This window comes from Triturus cristatus, chromosome 11, assembly GCF_964204655.1.
Source record: "Triturus cristatus chromosome 11, aTriCri1.1, whole genome shotgun sequence".
Taxonomy (NCBI): domain Eukaryota; kingdom Metazoa; phylum Chordata; class Amphibia; order Caudata; family Salamandridae; genus Triturus; species Triturus cristatus.
Window position 1 is genome coordinate 854,407,159 of NC_140594.1, and position 21,110 is coordinate 854,428,268.

The 21,110-nt window shown below is 48.5% G+C and overlaps 1 protein-coding gene across 2 annotated transcripts in view; it reads right to left on the reverse strand.

The window, feature by feature from the left end:
• The window catches only part of LOC146785536 (unconventional myosin-VIIb-like), a 961,158-nt gene that overhangs the window by 512,802 nt on the left and 427,246 nt on the right, over positions 1 to 21,110 (reverse strand). The window lies entirely within an intron of this gene.

The following is a 21,110-nucleotide window of genomic DNA, read 5'->3' on the forward strand; positions in this document are numbered from 1 at the left end:
GAGACTTTTACTGTATGTATGCAATATGCTTTTGTCATTCTAGCGGCCGGCCGGGTGGTTGTAGGCCCATACCTGTAACTTTTACAAACTGCAATAAACGGTTTCAAAAAAAAAAAAAAAAAAAAAAAAATACAATTCCTTCAAGTCGATAGCCCCAACCAGGCTATCAGGGCATCGTGACCACACAAATCCAAAAGTTCAGTCCAACCGCGATGGAGAGCTGGTCAGATACAGCATCGGGAAGACCCGCAAAACAGTACCTTTGGAAATGGAGAGGCCTTGGGGACCTTTCTATGAAATACGAAGATGAGGCATCGGCGGCGGGCGGTGGTTCCGAAGATCGGGCAGAAGTCACGTAGGCTTGGGAGTCACATGCCCTGTGGATCTAACTCTGTGATGTCGAGTTCAGGAGTGCTGGAGTCGGCGAAGCCGGGGCTGCAATGTCGTCTCAGTCAAGAGCGCTGACCACGGCTTCGGTGCAAGCAGTGGCACGGCATTGGTGCTGAGCGTGGTCGTTGCAGACTCAAGGCTGTGATGTGAGACAGGGAGATGCATTGTGCTCTTCACAAGCGGTGCCCTCAGCCACATTGCAGGCAGCGGCATTGTTGGGTGAAGTCGGAGTCGACGGTGCTGTCATCGGCAAACCAGGGGATGCGATGTCTTTGCGGTCAATGCGTTGTGTTCTTCACGAGATGTGACCACGACTTCGGTGAATGCAGTGGCATCGAGACAGTGTTGGGATTGCTTTTCTGGGGATTACAGCACAACCACTCAACTCCAAGGGCCCAGGACTGGTTTTGGCACCACTTAGCAATGTAGGATTCACAGCAGAAGAGTCCAAGTGCTGGTCACGAGATGTGGATGAAGTCTTTGATGTCCCTGAGACTTCTGCAACAGGAAGCAAGCTCAACGCAATCCCTTGGAGAACCTTGGAAAGCAAGATACAGAAAGCAAAGTCCAGTCGTTTCACTCCCAGGACAGAAACAGCAAGCAGCAGGCCAGCACAACAAAGCACCAAACAGAGTGCAGTCCCTCCTAGAGCATCCATCTCTTCTTCCTGGCAGAATATTTTTAGTCCAGTAGTGTTCTGCAGTAATGGAGTCACAGCTCCAGTACTTATACCAGTTTCTGCCTTTGAAGTAGGCAAACTTCAAAGGAAAGTCTTTGTGGTGCACAAGACCCTGTCTTTCCCTGACCTAGATCCAGACACACAACAGGGGTGGTGGAGACAGCTTTGTGTGAGGACAGGCACAGCTCTAGTCAGGTGTCAGTGATAACTCCTCCCACCACTCTAGCTCAGGAAGGCCCATCAGCCTGGTGCTAGGCCATCATGATATGCAGGGCACACCTCAACTCCCTTTATGCGGCTGTTTAGAGTGTATGCTCAAGAGCCCAACTGCCTACCAACCAAGATGTGGATTCCACAGACAGGCAGAGGCAAAGAATAGTTAAGCAAGAAAATGCCCACTTTCCAAAAGTTTTTAGACAAAAGGGGGCAACCAATATTCCCTTGAGAGCTTGGGTTAATGTAATTTAACAGGTAAGAATGTCAAACAAGGGAGTTATTCAAACACCAATATGTACGTTTCTGAACTTTTCAATATGTCAAAGATTGACATTACAATTTAATTGAAGGTTATTTTCAACTAACATAAAAAGTAACAACATTTCAAAAAGCAGGTGTATTATTCAAACACATTTCTTTATATTGAAAAAGATAAATCTTCATATATACAATAACAGGGGTTCACAAAAATAAATCCTATGACACTTTGACATTGGTCATTACTTAATCATTTCTAACTTCATATGCCATATGGCAATGTATCAAACAACCATCTCCTATATACATAGATTAAGCCTGTCAAAAAATATACTAGGCTTTAAATAGCATATTTAACAATGACCACAAAGGAAGTTGGAATGTACGTCAACGTTTTGGTGCCGGTAGTTAACAAATCTATCTTCAGGACTGTAGATATTCCAAGATGATAAGGGACCCCTTTCTGTGGTCCAATCGGTGAGTGCGTGTTAGAGATGACATCATGCAATTATGGGCCACAAAAATACGCAATTTAAGTAGTATTTAGGATGCTCACTGTACTCCTTTATTTTCACAGATTTCACAGCAAAAAACGTGGTGAAATAATCACAGCACTCGTATCAAGCAACTGTATCTTGCTCCGGATACACAGTCCGTGTGTTTGGGTTTTCAACGTTAAATTCCCAGACACACAGTATTTTTAAATCGTGAGTTCAGAGACTCCAATCTCCAATTCTCTATTTTCTCTCAATGGGATATTACACTTAAAAGATATTTTAGTGAAATACGGATTTAGCAGCATTTCACTATTAGGACATGTATAACACACCAGAACATGTCCTATATTTTAAATACACTACACCCTGCCCATGGGACTATCTTGGGCCTACCTCAGGAGTAACTTACATGTAGTAAAAGGGAAGATCTGGGCCTTGCAAGTGGGTGCACTTTCCAGGTCGAAATGGCACTTTAAACCTGCACACACAGACACTGCAGTGGCAAGTCTGAGACAGATTTGCAGTGCTACTCATATGTGTTGCACAACCAGTGCTGCAGGCCCACTAGTAGCATTTGATTTACAGGCCCTGGGCACACCTGGTGAACTTTACTAGGGACTTAACTAGTAAATCAAATATGCCAATCATGAATAAAACAATCACCAATACAATTTACACAGGGAGCCCTTGCACTTTAGCTCCAGTCAGCAATGGTGAAGTGCCTGGAGTCCTTAAACCAGCAAAACCGAAGTCAGAAAAATACAGGAGGAAGGCAAAATGTTTGGGAATAACCCTGCAAAAAGGGCCTGGTCCAACACAATCCCTGCTTCAACATGCCTGTGAGCATACAATTTTGTTCTTAAAATAATACTTCTCTACTCGGAACCTTGATCCTTTGACCCCAAATTAAATTTTTACTCATGGGCCCCACCAAATGTATTTATTGAATGTTCTGTGTTGTTTTTATATACAATACCTTCATTCCAAGTGGGCTCGTAATTGTTCATGAAGCTTACGGAACCCAAGATACCAATTGTGGCTGGTGTCTCTACTCCCAGTTAATAGATATTCTCATTAATCATTCTGGAATGGGCACACGCTTGCTGGTCCTGGAATTACCAGGTCTAATTTTGTATTTTTTCCACAATTCCGGGCCCATTTTCACACATATGTTTCTCCTAGGTGAATCCCTGCATCGAGCAAAACTTGGAAATGAGTGGAGTTGTATCCCCTCTGGGGAACTGTTCTTCCCTTCATGGGCTCCTGAATGTTTTCTCCTGTTCCCAGTATGTTTCTGTTGCACATAGACCTTACGCCAAGTGTGTTACATGAAAATGTAACCAATAGTCCCAAAACAGTGTTGGGGAGTTATGAACTAAATATCGCATTTAGGTGCATTATTTCAGATGCTATATGTGTGCAGCATCTGCAACGCGGCACAGGGATCCTGTGTTCCAAAGGATTTACTGATCCATCCCAGTGCAGAAATGTCATTTACAAAGATCTGCAGAATTAACGAGGCAGGATTCCCTTTCAAATCCAAATGAATGCCTGTGAATGCAGCGATGGAGGCCTAAGAGATACAGCATACATTCACTCCTGCATTCACATTTGCACAGTGTGTACAATGCAGTCCCGTCTTCTAAAGGGACAAGTGCTTCAAATGAGAAATATTTGGCAGGATGGGAGGAGACATTGGAGAGAGCATGCATGATTGCTGTCGGATCTTCCCCTCATAATCACAGCTGTCATTTACAAAGTTATATGTGGTCCTCACTGACAGCTTCCATTTTGCAAATAGATACCACCTCCTTTAGGGTATTGGTATCCAGTCAGTAGTTTGCGATTGAAATATTGTTTGCAAATAAAGGGTTGCCTCTTTCGATACCCTTCCTCACAAGGGGAAAAAATGCCATGTGAACTTTGCAATGTGGAAATCTATTTGCAACTTCTAATGTCTACATAGTACATTGTGACTACGGTTTATGAACTTGGAAAACCTGCATTTTAGCGCAGTGTAGTCCATAGAAGGAGAAAACTGTCAGCACATTGGAAACCAATCAACGAAAAGTAATGTTATGTAAAGGGAATATTTTAAAGAAAGAAGTTCTATCGCAGGACTTTTTAACCAGGATGTGTGGAGAACTCGTAATCCGGAACAGGGGGGTTTCACACACTACTCGGCATACCACAGCTTGCACACGCGGATATATTATTGGCTAGTGTCATCGTCTCTCCTTTCACAGGTGCGAGATTGCACGGTGCTCCCGCGCACACTCTCTGACCACTCTCCGGTGTTGATGTCCTTGGCTGCGCCCAGAAAGATGCCCCCGCCATTTCTTTGGCGATTCCCCCCATACTCGCTGCTAGACCCCCTCTTTAAAGAGGAGCTGGCGGAGGCGATTGAACAATTCTTCGACACCAATCTAGGCTCCGTGGACAACTTCCAGACTATCTGGGAGACCTTTAAGGTCTATATCCAAGGAGTGGCGATGGCCAAACACTCGGGGGTGCTGCGTGACATTAGGCTGCGGCTTACGACGCTGGAGCGCAAACTAGAGGCCCTGGAGACTAGACAGCGCGAAACAACTGGAGAGGGCATTCCTGAGGAGATGAAGTCACTACTGGCGGAATTTCACGAGACCGCTGATGCAGAGGTGCTGCATTTGGGGAAGTACGCTACTGCCAGGGTGTACGGGGAGGGTGACAGACCGGGATCGATATTAGCAAATCTGCTCAAAGCCCGTAGACGCCGAGTCGTCGTCACCCAGGTCAGATCAGAGCGAGGTTTGCTATTAACGGAAGAGGAAGACATAGTTGCGCGCTTTCAGTCATATTACACCAAGCTGTATGCTTCTCAGCAGACTGGTATGGAGGAGGGCATAGGGGACTACCTGGACTATATTAAGCTGCCGTTTCTTACGAACGAGCACAGGGAATTTCTAGCCCTGCCGGTTGAGAGGGATGAAATTCTAGAAGCCCTAGCAGGCATGAAAGCGCAAAGCGCCCCGGGAGCGGACGGCCTCACTGTTGCGTTCTACCGAGCCTTTATTGATCAGCTCCTCCCACACATATCGACGTTGTTCGATGACATGTGCGTTAAAAGGCACATGCTGCCATCTATGCGGGAGGCGCTCCTAGTTGCGATTCCAAAACCGGGTAAGCCGCCGGAGGAATGTAGTACCTATAGGCCGTTATCGCTGCTGAACGTAGACGCTAAATTATCCGCTAAAGTTTTGGCCACGCGCCTGGCCCTGCTCACCCAGGAACTTGTCGCCCCTGAACAGGCGGGGTTCGTGCCGGGCAGGAACCTCACGTACAATTTGCGGACGGTGTTCGGGGTCATGCAGCATGTGCGCCCCGATACGCGCGCATTAGCTGTATTTCTTGACATGGAAAATGCTTTCGACTCGGTAGAGTGGCCGTTCATGCAGCAGGTCCTGACAAGAATGGGGCTGGGCCCGGTTTTTCTGCAACTGATTGGGGTGCTGTATAGCGGCCCCACCGCGAGACTACGGCTGGGAGATCGAGTCACGGATGCGATTCCCATCTTGAGAGGGACGAGACAGGGCTGCCCCCTGTCGCCTCTCTTGTATGCCTTAGTGGCGGAGCCATTGGTGTGTGCTCTGCGTGAATACCATAGTTTAAGGGGAATTAATTTTCCAACTTATAAGATAATGGTCTCCACATACGCGGAGGATACTCTGCTATACGTCAGGGACCCAGAAAATAACTTGGCCCCTGTGTTGCGGGAGGTGGTCCAATTTAGGGCACTCTCGGGGCTGAAGGTTAACTGGAACAAGTCTATAGTGTTCCCGCTGACGCCGGTCACGGCCCCCTTTGACATGGAATATCCGCTGCAGTGGTCGGACGACGCGGTCCGCTACCTGGGGATCCAGCTTCATATGGACTCGGAGATAGTGCTGTCTGAAAATTACGGCAGGGCGATCAGTAAACTCGAAGATGATGTGGAGACTTGGATCAAGCTGCCTCTCTCGCTTCTGGGACGCATATCCATCATGAAGATGGTGGTGCTCCCTAGGTTTCTGTTCTTGTTTGTAAACATCCCCATGGTGCTGTCGCGCGCCTTCTTTGCGCGGCTGAAGGCGTCGTTGCTGAGGTTGGCATGGGCGGGCAGGCAGGCGCGAATCAGCTGGAGGGTCCTGACGCTGCCCTATCATTTGGGTGGCCTGGGAGCGCCGGATATGGAACTGTACTACAGAGTGGCGCAGGGGGCTCAGGCGCACAGCTGGATGCACGGAGACGGGGCCGTACCGTACCTCAAATTGGAGACTCTGTTCGCAGCACCGCTCCCGCTCCCCGCTGTCATTTTTGAGCCTCCGGACCGCCGAACGGTGTTCTTAGACTCCTTGAACTCAACCAGACATGCTTGGAACAGTATACTACAACGCACGTCGGGGGCGCAGCTTTACTCGCCGGCAATGCCAATTGCCTGGGCGGTGTGGCTGTCCCCCTGCACGGAAGAGGGAGTGGTGCGGTCGCTTAGGGCGTTGGGTGTGCACACCATGGGAGACATGTTCGTGAACGGCGTGGTCAAGACGTGGGAGGAAGTGGCAGCATCGGAAGGGGGCGGCACGCAGTTGCAACGCTTCCAATACCATAGAGTCAGACATGCCTGGAGACAGTTGCTAGGGGACGACATGGCGGAACCAGCGGAGGTTCCGGAGTTGTCCTTCATAATTAAGAATGAAAGTCCCCATCAATTGATCTCTAAATTATATCGCACGGCGCAGTCGCAAAGGTCGCAGGAGTTTGCTAAGGCCAGACTGGCTTGGCAGAGAGATTTGGAAATTACAATAGACGACGCCATGTGGGCATACTGCTGCACGGGGATACGACGCATTTCCCTGCACGGCAGACATCGGCTGGTCCATTTCAAATTCCTAAACAGGTTTTATTATACTCCGGAGCGACTGCATCGATATGGCCAGCGAGAAGAGCCAGCATGTGAAAGATGCAAGCACCCAACGGCAGACTTCATGCACTTGGCGTGGCGCTGCCCGGGTATATACGGCTACTGGGAGGCGGTCTACCGGCAGATAGCGGAAGTGGCAGAGGTAGAGTTGACTCCAGATCCGGCGGTGGCACTGTTGGGACACTCCAGGGTGGTGCCAAGGGCGGCGCGGCCTTTGGTAGATATGGGGATGCTGGTGGCGAAACGGCGAGTTGCGATGTGCTGGATGCGGGGCCCATTACCCACAGTGGCGCAGTGGAAACGTGATGTACTCTATTGTTGTACTCAGTCAGAGAGGTTCAGTGAGCTGCTGCCGCCGCGCAGCCGGCCCAAAAACTTTTGGGGATTGTACGCAGACTATATTGGCAGACGGGATAAGGAAGCGGAAAGCCCCCCGGGGTGTTCTGGCTCGGAGGCAGCTGAGAGAGAGGCCCCTGGGGAGGGTGCTAGCGGGGTGGAGGCATAATAACCGCACTGAAGGGACCAGATTAGAGGCGGTGAAGAGTTTCAGGGACGCTGCAATGTGCCGGGATGCGGGTGGGCAAAGAGTGCAAATTGCTGAGACGGTGGCGGCCGACAGGTGACCTCAACTGTTTAAACTTGGTGGGTGGGATGGGAGGGTAGGGTGGGATCTCAGGGTGGGGTGAGGGGATTTAGAGTTTATTGCCAAAGGTACGGAACTGTGAACAACAAGACCCGGGTAAAACATGCTCAGACCTTGCTACGAACAGGGGGTCGCTCCAAAGACAAGGCTTCCAAGGGACAGTGACTTTGAATACAGTAGGAGCTGTGCCAGCGGCCTACGGCGATGCCCGACCTCCGGGATGTGGGATAGCCGGTACTATTGGATTAACAGTTGTGACACGGTAGCCGGCCCCAGGGTTGTAGGCGCAGAGCTCTGTCTGTGAATGTCCCTTTTTGCAGTTAATAAAAACATTTAAATAAAAAAAAAACTCTAGAAGCGCAGGTAATCAAGCGTCTTCCAGAGGGGTGCAAGAACCAACACTGTCACCTCCTCTGAAAGCAGCCAAGGAGGGAAGGCTAGAGACAGAGGCTTTTGTCAACGGTAAGATCAGTGAGAGTATTAAAACGCTGGCTGGGTTAGCGCCAGGGTCTGCACCAGGATCTGCGGTTATCTGTGGTGTTCTGAGCGATAAGGCGGCCGTGCAGGTTGTTGGTGAGGCTGCCACTGCTCAGAGCTCCGAGGCATCGGCTAGGAGGAAATCTTCTTCCTATTTAAATACAGAAGTGAAGGCTAGAGGAAGTAAACACAAGCCTAAGTCTAAAACCAAAGTGAAGGGTCCTAAGGCAGTATTATCTTCAGGTTCTAAGATCACCCCTTCACTTCGATCTTATTTTAAAGCAGTTCCTCAGATTCTCAACCTTGCGGAAGATCACAATATGGCAGGTGTCTTGTATGTCCCGGACGCCCCCCTTTCTCCTTCCGCAAGTGTGTTATCAGTATCCTCCTGTACACCAGTTGGGGTCGAAGCTGTAGCAGGGGGGGAGGGTTTACCCCAGGTCACACCACATCTGAAAGGTTCAGTGGCAGCCAGACTAGTTCAAGGAGTAGAGTTGGGGGCGCATGTCACAGGAGGCTTGTCCACCATCGAACAGAGTCTCTCACTAAGCCTGTTAACAGCGGAAGGGCCAACTTCTGACAATCATTTGGCAGCAACATCGGAAATGGAGGGTGCAGTCGGTGGAGAATGGCGGGATGAAGAGATTATTAACGCTCTGCATCAGAATGGTGAGGCTGCTGGAACTGGTACAGCCATCCTTGAGGGTGAGTCCACTATTTCAGCTGCCTCATTGCTGGGGATGTTCTCTGCGCTCACAATGGAGATAAGGAAAGGGTTTTCTGAGTCCTCTGCAAATCAATTGGAGATAAGGAACTATTGTGAAGCATTGGATAAAAAGATTGATGGTTTGTCCATTAGAACAGGAGTTCTGGAAGAGACCTCAGCAGCACTCTCAACTAATTTGGAGCAAGCTAAGGATGATATAAAGAAGCTTACTAGAGAGGAGCAAAACCTAAGCGAGAGGATGGAGATGTTAGAAAATAACGCCAGGCGGGGGAATTTACGGATCCTCAATGTTCCGGAAGGAACTGAGGGTTCCGACATCAAACATTTCATCACTGTTCTGTTAAAGGAGTCCCTGGGCCTAGAGCACTCACTTGAGGAGTTAGCCATGGACATACAGCGAGTCCATAGGGACCCCTTTCGGCGGAATCCCCAAAGATCGAAACCGCGTAAAATTCTGGTCAACTTTCACACTTATGTGTTGAAAGAGCAGATTCTTAACCTGGCATTAAAACATAAGTCTCACACAGGGATAGGTTTTACTTTCCTAGTTAGGTCTGACCGCTCCAGAATCACATTGGAGAAACAGTGGGAGTTTGGGAGACGTCTGGATGCGTTTAAAAAGGTAGGAGCAACAGCTCAGCTCATGTTCCCGGCAGCCATCAAAGTTATGCATAACAATCGGATGTATAACGTTAGGTCAGTACAGGCAGCCGATGAGCTTTTGATGACATTAGGGAAAGAGCACAAATAGATTACGCATATTGTGAGATAGCGTTGGTGAATCCTTTTAGATAAGCCTAACAGTTAATGTGTTATTATTAACACAGAGCTGTACGCTTAGGTCATATCTACTTATTCATTTTGACTAAAGGTCCTCTTTTTTCTACGTCTAGCTAATTGCCTTAAATAGCCTTGATAACCTCTTTCTTATAGCATGATGGGTGGGGGTTTCACTTTTTATGTCTGATACTTTTTCGTTTTGTATTCTTTTTCTTCTGGGGTGGGAAGGGTTCTTCTCGATGGGAGATTGTCAAAGGGGTGCTATCTACCGGACCATTTGCCGGCTAGATAACACAAGGGTTTTCCATGGGGGGGGAGGTGGGTTTGAGGGGGGGCACGGGGTTAGGAGGTGGGGTGGGAGATGGCAAAAATATAAAATGGTCCTCATTGTTCGAAAGAGTGTTATAAAGGATGGAAGTAGGCAGATGTTGAGCAGAGAATTAATGCAACAAATGGTAATCTTGGCTTTTTCTTCTTTTAAGTATGGGTAGTGTCAAATATATCTCCTGGAATGTAAATGGCCTCCGCACCAAGCCCAGAGCCAATAGAATTATGCAATATTTGCGGGACTTTGATGCGCAGGTCATTGTGCTCCAGGAGACACACCTAACTCACACTGAAATGCTTGCCCTTACGAAGAAAAATAGGTGGATAGACTTTGCAGTTTCAACTACCCAAACAACCAATACAAGAGGGGTCTCAGTTGTATTCAAAAAAGGAGCTAAAGCTAGGCTGATTTCACAGGCGGTCGACCCAGGTGGCAGATGGGCCATAGCGTCAGTTGTTATTTTCCGATATGCAAAGTACAATCTTGGGATACTATGGTCCGAATCAGGACGACCCCTCTATTTTGGAGTCTTTATTCTCACACCTGCTTTCCTTCCCTGAACCCATTATCTTGGCAGGTGATTTTAATGTCGTACTGGACCCCTTGTTGGATAAATCGGCTAATAATCGATCCCTTGTTTTTTCTAAGACTAGGGCCTTGCTGCAAAGTGTTATGAAGCAATATGGTTATGTGGATATTTGGAGAGAGAGGTCGGGGCAACAACAAGGGGTTTCTTTCCGGAACTACAAATACCACCACCAGTCCAGAATCGATTTCATCTTAATAAGTCTGAGGCTGGTAGATTCCGTCAAGGCCATTAACTATCTCCCAATACATCTTTCAGATCATGCGGCTGTTGTAATGGAACTTGTTAGACCGATTAAGAGGTCTTCCATCACATGGTCTTTCGACCGCTCTCTTTTGTCTTCCCTTGAGGATATCACTTTTCTTAAATCTGAAACCCATAATTTTTTGGATTCCAACAGGGGCTCAGCTACGACCAGAGTGATCTGGGATTCATTTAAAGCTTTTTTGAGAGGGGTTATTTTGGGCAAAGTCTCACATCGTAGGAAGCTACATAGAGAGGAAGTAATTTCTATTGAAGCTCAGATACGTCAAACGCAACAAGATATAGACTCCAATCATGTGGCTTCCGGATTAGATCTGCCCACTCTTCGCAATCAATTAGTGGCTCTGAAGGGTAGTTTGAGCTCGATATTAAATCTTCGGCTTCAACAAAGATGGGAAGCTAGTAAGCTGGCCCATTTTGAATACAGTGAGGGCGCCGGGAAACTACTGGCCTGGAAGACTAAAACAGATCTGGTTCACAATAACATTGCCGCAATAACGGTAGATAATCATACTCTTTCTTCAGATCAGGATATCAGGGGTGCCTTTAGAGAATACTTTCAGGTGATTTACGAGGAGGATAAGGAGATCTCGTTAGATTCTATTGAAGGTTGGCTGAGGGATATCAATCTCCCTTCGTTATCTACCGAGCAGTCTCAGTTCTTAGATAACACCATTACGGAGGATGAGGTAAGATCTGCCATTAAAAGAAGTAAGAAGGGGAAGGCGGCCGGACCTGACGGCTTGCCGGCAGAAATCTATAGAGCCCTTGAAACAGAATTAGTCCCATTCCTTACTGTTCTATTCAATCAAATTTTAGTGGAAGGTCAGTTCCCGCCTGTCTCTTGGGATAATGCCTCAATCACCCTTATTTTGAAACCAGGGAAACCAAAGACCGCTTGTGGATCCTATAGGCCGATTTCGATTCTTAATGTGGATTATAAGATCTTCACCACAATTTTGGCATCGAGGTTGGCCGAGATTGCGACGGCGGTCCTCCACCCTGACCAAAAGGGCTTTGTCAAGGAACGACAACTATTTGAGCTAACATATGACTTAATAGGTGCTATAGATATATCATCTGCACAGACCCTCCCTCTGGGGGCCCTCACGTTGGATGCGACCAAGGCTTTCAACAGGGTTAATTGGGTTTACCTGTCGGGGGCTTTGGCTAAGTTTGGCGTGGGGGCAGGGTTCCGTAGGGCAATTGGTTTGCTATATCATAGCCCAGTTGCACGCCTTTTGGTTAATGGAGAACTATCGGACCCGGTTACTATCACTAGGGGGACACGGCAGGACGGCCCACTTTCCCCCCTATTGTTTGATTTTTACATCGAACCCTTTGCGCAACAATTGAGGGGGGAGGCCACTATCAAGCCTTTTTCTTATAAAGGGTGGGAAAGGAAAGTAGCCCTATACGCCGATGACATGCTTATTCTTACTTCAGATGTTGGTACTGCACTCCCCATAATTCTAAAGATTGCCCACTCCTTTGGCCAAGTATCCGGTTACGAAATTAATGATTCCAAAACCGAGATGCTTGTCTGGAATGATGATGGGCGAGCTAAGGATTTACAAGCAGGTTCCACGATGAGGTATTTGGGTCTACATATTGGGAAGGACATAGAAAAAATTGCTCAAATGAATCTTTCAGCAGTAGCCAAAGAATTCCGTAGGTTATTGCATTCATGCTCTCACATTCCACTATCTTTAATTGGGAGGGTCAATTTAATTAAAATGTCGATTTTCCCTAAAATTTCTTTCCTGTTTTGCACCATCCCCTTGCACTTTGATTACTCTTGTTTAGCTAAATTACAGTCAGACATAACATCTTTTATTTGGAACAACAAACAGGCAAGGATTTCATGGAAAAAGCTTAGGAGGCGATGGGACAAGGGGGGCTTGGCTGCCCCGGATTCGAAATTGTACGCTTGGGCTTTTCAGTTGACTCACTCCCGTATGTTGTTAAAAATGCCTTCAGACTACGGGGTGGGCCTGATGTTCTCAGCTATGTTAGAAGGGGAAGATGTTAGTCAATCGGCCTTTCTCTTCAAATTTGGCAACCCCAAGTACTTAAAAAAAATCAAACTGAAGGTGTTACAGGGATTGGCAAAACTATGGGCCGAAGTCACAAGATCTATAAAACAAGGATACTTTTGTGATAGAACTCCGCTATGGGGACTACATGAAAACCCCGCCTGGCTTGGAGATATCTTAGCGGCGCCTATAAGAGACGCAGGCCTTCTTTTTTGAAGGGGAGTTGCTTTCATGGGATCAGCTCCAGGCTAAGATCGGCCCCAATCTATCAAGGTTCAAATACGTCCAAATGTCTAGTTGGACTCAGGCCTATAAGACTCAATCCCTTGAAAGAAACAAATTTCCACTTGGAGGATATAGCCTACTTATTGATAATTTGGTCAACAACCCACCCGGTAAAAAGGAGACCTCACAATGGTATAGACTCCTACTCGAGGAAACGGACGGAGTTTTCAACCTGCCTGACTTGTTGTGGAGTCCTTCAATTTCTGGTCCAAATCTACAAAATCTTTGGTCATCTTCTTTCGGCCTTTTGTGCAGTATAGTGAAGCCTTCATGGCTACGCAGAAACCATCTTTTTACACTGCATAGGGCATACTATTCTCCCCTCAGATTATCTAAATTTTCTGAGGGCAACCCAATGGCATGTTCAAGGTGCGGCCTTCTGGCAGCATCAGACACCCACATGTTTTTTGACTGCCCTAGCCTAGAGTCATACTGGGCAGCTATCAGTAATACTCTAACCATATCACTGGGTGTTCAGGTTAACATTGACTTGCCTCTCGTGATCTTTGGGATTCGGGAAGGAGTTCAAAGTGCGGCCAAGAATTTGGTGTTCTACGCGGTGTTGTTGGCAAGAAGGGAGATCTGCAGGAAGTGGAAGGACTCGTCCCCTCCCAACGTTAGCGATTGGCAGGCTTCTATTTTGTATACATCACGTATGGACCTTGCTAGATCTGGTAATCAGAGCGAAAGGGCTTTCTGGTATTTGTTATCATGGGTACACTGAAATAGCCGGGTTTTTTTTTTTTTTTTCTTTTTCCCCCGGGTCCGATGATTACCCTGCTATGGTGCCCCCCTTGCCTTTCGCACCATGAGATTAGCCGGTACCTGGTCCTAGCCCGGGCTGACTTGGCTGCTACCTATACCAAGGTTGCCTATAAGAAGGAAACCGCCTGGTTCTTTGCCTTCCAAGAATGTGACTGCAATACCTTGTTTGCCTGGACTTCGCCGTGGGCTGTTCCCTGCATCTGTGGTGTTTTTCTTCTGCCGCAGCTCCTTGCCGGACCCGCTCCGCGGGTCCCGCTTCGCGGTGTGGAGAGAGGCGCCTTGAGCATAGAGGGGCTCTGATCTTGGACACCGGACTCTGGGCTTTGGCAGGCAAGTACAGGGCTGCGAGCGGACCCGCAGGGACTCCAACTCCCAGGAGCCCCTGCGTGAGGTCAACCCACAACACCTGGGTCGCTCTCCCTGACTGCCACGCCCCCGCCCTAGCACTTGAAAGCAGCCCCCTTCCTGATCGACGTGGGATACCTTGTTTGCCTGGACTTCGCCGTGGGCTGTTCCCTGCATCTGTGGTGTTTTTCTTCTGCCGCAGCTCCTTGCCGGACCCGCTCCGCGGGTCCCGCTTCGCGGTGTGGAGAGAGGCGCCTTGAGCATAGAGGGGCTCTGATCTTGGACACCGGACTCTGGGCTTTGGCAGGCAAGTACAGGGCTGCGAGCGGACCCGCAGGGACTCCAACTCCCAGGAGCCCCTGCGTGAGGTCAACCCACAACACCTGGGTCGCTCTCCCTGACTGCCACGCCCCCGCCCTAGCACTTGAAAGCAGCCCCCTTCCTGATCGACGTGGGATACCTTGTTTGCCTGGACTTCGCCGTGGGCTGTTCCCTGCATCTGTGGTGTTTTTCTTCTGCCGCAGCTCCTTGCCGGACCCGCTCCGCGGGTCCCGCTTCGCGGTGTGGAGAGAGGCGCCTTGAGCATAGAGGGGCTCTGATCTTGGACACCGGACTCTGGGCTTTGGCAGGCAAGTACAGGGCTGCGAGCGGACCCGCAGGGACTCCAACTCCCAGGAGCCCCTGCGTGAGGTCAACCCACAACACCTGGGTCGCTCTCCCTGACTGCCACGCCCCCGCCCTAGCACTTGAAAGCAGCCCCCTTCCTGATCGACGTGGGATACCTTGTTTGCCTGGACTTCGCCGTGGGCTGTTCCCTGCATCTGTGGTGTTTTTCTTCTGCCGCAGCTCCTTGCCGGACCCGCTCCGCGGGTCCCGCTTCGCGGTGTGGAGAGAGGCGCCTTGAGCATAGAGGGGCTCTGATCTTGGACACCGGACTCTGGGCTTTGGCAGGCAAGTACAGGGCTGCGAGCGGACCCGCAGGGACTCCAACTCCCAGGAGCCCCTGCGTGAGGTCAACCCACAACACCTGGGTCGCTCTCCCTGACTGCCACGCCCCCGCCCTAGCACTTGAAAGCAGCCCCCTTCCTGATCGACGTGGGATACCTTGTTTGCCTGGACTTCGCCGTGGGCTGTTCCCTGCATCTGTGGTGTTTTTCTTCTGCCGCAGCTCCTTGCCGGACCCGCTCCGCGGGTCCCGCTTCGCGGTGTGGAGAGAGGCGCCTTGAGCATAGAGGGGCTCTGATCTTGGACACCGGACTCTGGGCTTTGGCAGGCAAGTACAGGGCTGCGAGCGGACCCGCAGGGACTCCAACTCCCAGGAGCCCCTGCGTGAGGTCAACCCACAACACCTGGGTCGCTCTCCCTGACTGCCACGCCCCCCGCCCCACCTCCTTCTCTTTTATTTTTGCACTGGGATCCCGCTGCGCGGGAGCGCGCGGGAGGGCGCCGGGAGAAGCCCGGGACAAGGGCGGGGCCGTCTGTGGCCGTCATAGGCCGGAGTAGGCCGGGCTGGGCCTACCCTCTTGGTTCTGCCGTTTGCCATCAAGTCCCTAGCACAACAAGCTGATAAATTGCCCCATAGCTATCATCACACTCTAAGATACCATGCCGTCCTCGGTAAAGGAAAGTACCCCCATAAGGCAGGCAGGAACAAAAAATATGACCTTAGAGAATTACTTTCCTCGGGCGGGGGGAGATGGGGACAAGGAGAACACTTTAAGCCGGCTCAGAGCTGAGCGGAGACGCTCTATAGATAATTTGAAAGGTAGACCTCTAGGAGACTATCCTCCCACACCTAGCGAAGACTTGACACTAAATGAAGATGTTCCGATCCTGTTTAGGGATGTTACAAAAACGCCCCCAGTGGTACTTATGAGCTCAACCCCAGTGAGTAGCACAAGCCCAAGTAGGGGGACGATTGACTTAATTTCTCAACCGCCCCCAGCATCAAAGTCTAGGAAAGCCAAACCTAAAATAGCTGTAGCACAAGGGGTTTTTGGGCCCCCACCAAACAAACGTAGGAGGAAGTCGAGGGGTGCCCAGGCTAAAAACAAACCAAAGATCCCTTATTCTGATTTTGGGAAGTCACCCAAACCCTCCATATCAACTGTGACAACGGTGGCTGACTTACATTCTAAACCCGCTGCACAGGATGGTGTGGCTCCCGTCCTGACTAAAGAGACGGCTAGCAACATTGTTAATGCCCCCCTCTCTGTTGCTCCGCTGGGTAATTTGGAATTCCTGCTTCGGTCACTTTTGTTACCAATTAGTGAAAGCATCAAAAAAGTGGAAATCAGACTAACCATTCTTGAGGCTACACTAAGCAGTATGAAAAATCCGGCCAATTCTCATGAGAGGGCTCCCAAACCTATTGCCACCCCAACAGCTCCAAAAAGTGTTATGCATCTTGCTCCCTCACAGGTTGCAACTGCGGCCGCCCCACCACAAACCCAGAGGAATAACCCTGCCCCAAATAAGCCACCTAACCCCATAGGACCTATACCCCCTGCAAATGCTGTTCCCCTGGTACAGCCCCCAGATAGTGTTGCACCGACTCCACTAATGAAGCTTCCCCCCAGGCCACGTAGACCCAATTTACCACCAGAGGCGAATGACTTTACAGTAGTCATGGCGGGCGTCCCACCACTAGAGGCAGGTGAAGCCGAGGATTTCTGTGCTCTGAAAAGTAGGGTGATTAAGTGGCTAAATTTGAATAGACCCTTACCCGTAGACTTAAGCAATGAGATCATAATGGTCAGAAGGGTGCCTTGGATAGGGAGAACACGCAAATCCATCATAGGGGATTGCATATTGGTGAGCTTCAGGGATGCTGGAACAGTTGCTCACATATGCCAGGGAAAGAATAGATCACAGGTAACAACAATTCAAACACTTCATGTGTCTTTCTTCTTTCCCCCTACCCCAGCCCCTGTACACGTGACCCGTTCATATGACAACTGGGAAAGGGTGGGTCGAAGGGGTGTTCATCACGAGTTCAATCCCAGGCCATTATTTAGCCGCCCAGAGCTACCCTTCCATACATTCAATCGGTTCCACTGCCTGGATGGTCTTGAGGGGGTAGATTGACAAAGAGATAATGGTATATGGGGTATAGGGGGTAGAGGGGTTCCAAATGCTGAGTGGGAGAAGCACAGCCCCGAGGCAAAACAAAAGTCATCAAGTTGCGCCCGGAGTTATGTGCTGGATGAACCTAGGGTTGTAGATATTGCATGTATAGGTGACGCACAGGGACCGGAATTGGGAAAACAAGTGCGAGAATCACCTGGTGGGTCACAGGGAGGAGGGGTCCAGGGGGGTGAGGCACTAAAAATCATCTCATGGAATATAGCTGGCCTGGCTGGGAAATTTAATAACAAAGAGTGGCTTGACTATATCAGAAAATTCCATGTAATTTGTCTGCAGGAGACCTGGGCCCAGGAGAATAATTTCCACCTGCAAGGGTATAAGTGTTTTTTTGTTCCTGCTCAAAAATCAAGATCAGGGAGAGCCATGGGAGGTTTAGCTATTTATATAGATCTGAGCCTTCCGGGAAGTTACACTTGCCTTGATTGGAATTCCCACAGGATTCAGGCAGTCAGGTTCACTGGGAAAGGTCTTAGATTTGTTGCAGTAAATCTTTATAACAACGAGATAGCGGGATCTAACATCTCTCTTGTTACTGAATTAGATAATAGGTTGGGCCAGGTCATAACAGGCCAAAAAAATGGGCAGCCACATGGGTTGGTGGTTATGGGTGATTATAATTGCCACTTGTGCCCGGTACTGGTCCAAATAAGCACAGATTGGTCCCGATGCCCTATGGAGAAGGGACCGCATTTCTCTCATACGCCGTTGGGCTCAGCTTTCAGAATGTTACGGTTTAAATATGACCTTGAACACACCATTAATATGGTAGGGATGCAGGAGGATGGCACACTCCCCCCCACATTTAAGGGTAGAGGATGCTCTTCCTTCATAGATTACATTCTGGTTTCAAGGTCCTTAATTAATAAGACAACTAGTGTAGGGATCGAATGGAGTGGCTTTAGTGACCATAACCCTCTTGTTTTGGAGCTGCACTATATGGTGGGTCTAAAATGGCAGGAGACTAAAATGGGCTAAAATAGACGGGGAAAAGTTCTACAAGGGCCTGGTGGACGCAGGCATACTTGCTATTAATGATTGTTTGGACACAGAAGTCCGCGGACCGAGGATAATGGAAGCTTTCGACCAGATCGCTAATCTGGTCGATGGTTTGCTAAAGACTAGTGTCCCATTTAAGAACCACGGGAATCCCCGATGGTTCGACAAAGACTGCTCTAAAGCTTTGAGGGAGCTGAAAAGCTGCCTTAAAACTAAACCAAGGGTCCCCCACAAAGTTAAGGTGTGCAGAGAAATTTATAAAAAGGAAATTAAGAGGAGGAAACTTGCCTTGCAGGCGGAAGCATGGGCAGATTTACGAGAAGCGGGGGAAAGAAAGGACCTAGCAGGCTTTTGGAAAATAATTAATAACCCAACTTTCCAGGAAAAAGATACCCCGGATATAGGGGCCAATATTCTCCCAGAGCAGTGGGTCAACCACTATAGGGGCCTGTACAATCATGAGCCTGGTTCTACTGTAGACCTACCGGCCATTCCAACTGAGGCTCCACTGGTAGAATTCTCCATTAAGGAGATCATTGCAGGGATTGAGGGCCTGACCAAAAATAAAGCTCCGGGGCCTGATGGAATCCCCCCTGATCTGTTTTTGAGTAACATCGAACTCTGGGCTCCCCTAATGACAAGGGTTATTAATACTGCTATCATCTGTGGCCTGCCCCCGTCTTAGTCCACGGCAGTAATTGTGCCGATTTTCAAAAAGGGCAACAGGGATGACCCAAAGTGCTACCGCCCGATCTCCCTGATTGATGTGTCAGCAAAACTTTTGGGGAGGGCAATTCTTAATAGACTGTCCGAGTGGACCGAGGAAAAAAACATCTTCTCGGACACTCAATACGGATTTAGGGCAGGGAGGTCCACTAGTGACCAGTGCCTGAACCTTTATTTGCTGACTGCCAAGTATACCATGGCTAGTGATGAATCCATTTACATGGGTTTCATGGATCTGGCAGCAGCATTCGATCACGTCAATAGGGTAAAATTGTGGGGCATGATGCTTAGTATGGGGATAGAGAGTGGTCTAATTAATATATTGAGGGAACTGCACAGTGACACCACCGCCAAAGTTTGCTTTAATAGGGAGGGGGGGCTGACTAGTTCTTTTCCCTGTAAGAGTGGAGTCCGACAAGGCTGCATTCTTGCTCCCTTTTTGTTTTCCCTTTATATTAATAATTTGGAGCAGTTTCTGTTGGGTCTGAAGGCAGATTGCCCAAGGGTTGGGTCGCGTCATATTCCTGTTCTGCTTTATGCAGATGACGCGGTACTGATCGCACGGACACCAAGGAGCCTACAAATCCTGATTGATGGTTTTGTTAGGTTCATGAGTGCCTTGGACCTTTCTGTAAATCTGAGTAAATCCTATGTGCTCCTGGCGGGGAAAAAAACCACCTCTAAATTTACATACAAAATAGGGAGTCACATTGTGGAAGAGGTCAAAACGTTTCCATACCTTGGTGTAACATTCAATGGTGCCCTGCGGTTTGATACCCTGGTGGAGGAACGTTGTGGTAAAATGATTGCATCTAACGGGGCAATTGCTAGCTATGGCAGGAGGCTAGGAAGATGGTCCCCGGAACAGGTGATAAATCTGTACAGCTCAGTATCATGCTCCAAGGTAATTTACGGGGCAGAAGTATGGGGCTTTGTCAATACCACTAGTATCCAACGTGAAGAAAATAAATATCTGAAATCACTCTTGAGGGTACCACAAAGTACTGCTGGTTTGATTGCCCATAGGGAGCTAGGGAGACCATATATAGAAGATTTGATAAAATTGAGGCCTATTATCGCTTGGTTAAAAATCTGGTACAATCCTGATGCGACACTTAGTAGAGAAATCTTATTGGACTGCCTAAAAAGGGACAAGTGTATGCGCATCCCCTGGCTCCTTTATGTGAAGAATACCCTGGAGGAGCTATGTTTTGGGAACCTCTTTACTCATCCTGTAACCATTGTAGCCCAGAATAAACTGCATGTAGGGAGAATTTTTCTTGAGCGGAAAAACCTACGCAGAGATGAGGCTGAAGGGTGTAAAAAGACAGTGAGGGCCCATCACCTAGTGAAGAGCGTGGAAGGTATGGAGCCATACTTGTTCCTCATGTACAATGCACAGGATAGGTTCCTGATGTGCCGTTTCAGATTGAACCTTCTCCCATTTATGTTGGCATCACCAGCGGGGTTTGCTACATCAATAGAACAGAAGGGGCCCTGCGGCTGTGACAACAGGTCTCCGCAAGACTCCCTTCATTTTGTTCTACTCTGCCCCTTTTACTCAATGCCCAGACGCAGATACCTTGTAAATATTTTGAAAAATGCTAATTTGGTCCACGCTAGGGAGGCACTTGTATTCTTACAGAAAGCTGAGGAACCCCAAACACTGTGTAGTATTATGAACTTTATCAAGGTAGCACTTCGTTTAAGGCTTACTAGAGGAGAAGACTGAAATGTTTTTACTTTAACTTTTAAGTGTTAAATATGGCTATATTGTTGTATTTATGTTTTGTTAATTCACTGTACAAATAACCCTGAAATGTTTAATGACTTTTTAACATGTAAATATGAGTGTGCTTTTATGGTGTTTTTTAATCACCGAATAAAGATTCTTTGACTTGACTTGACTTGACTGCAATAGCTGAGGGATATTGTGTACCCACTATCTCGCTTATATAACCCTGCCAGTTTTGTTATGAACTGAGACAGCTGCATGCAGGTTAATCTGGTCTGGCATTAAAACCATGGT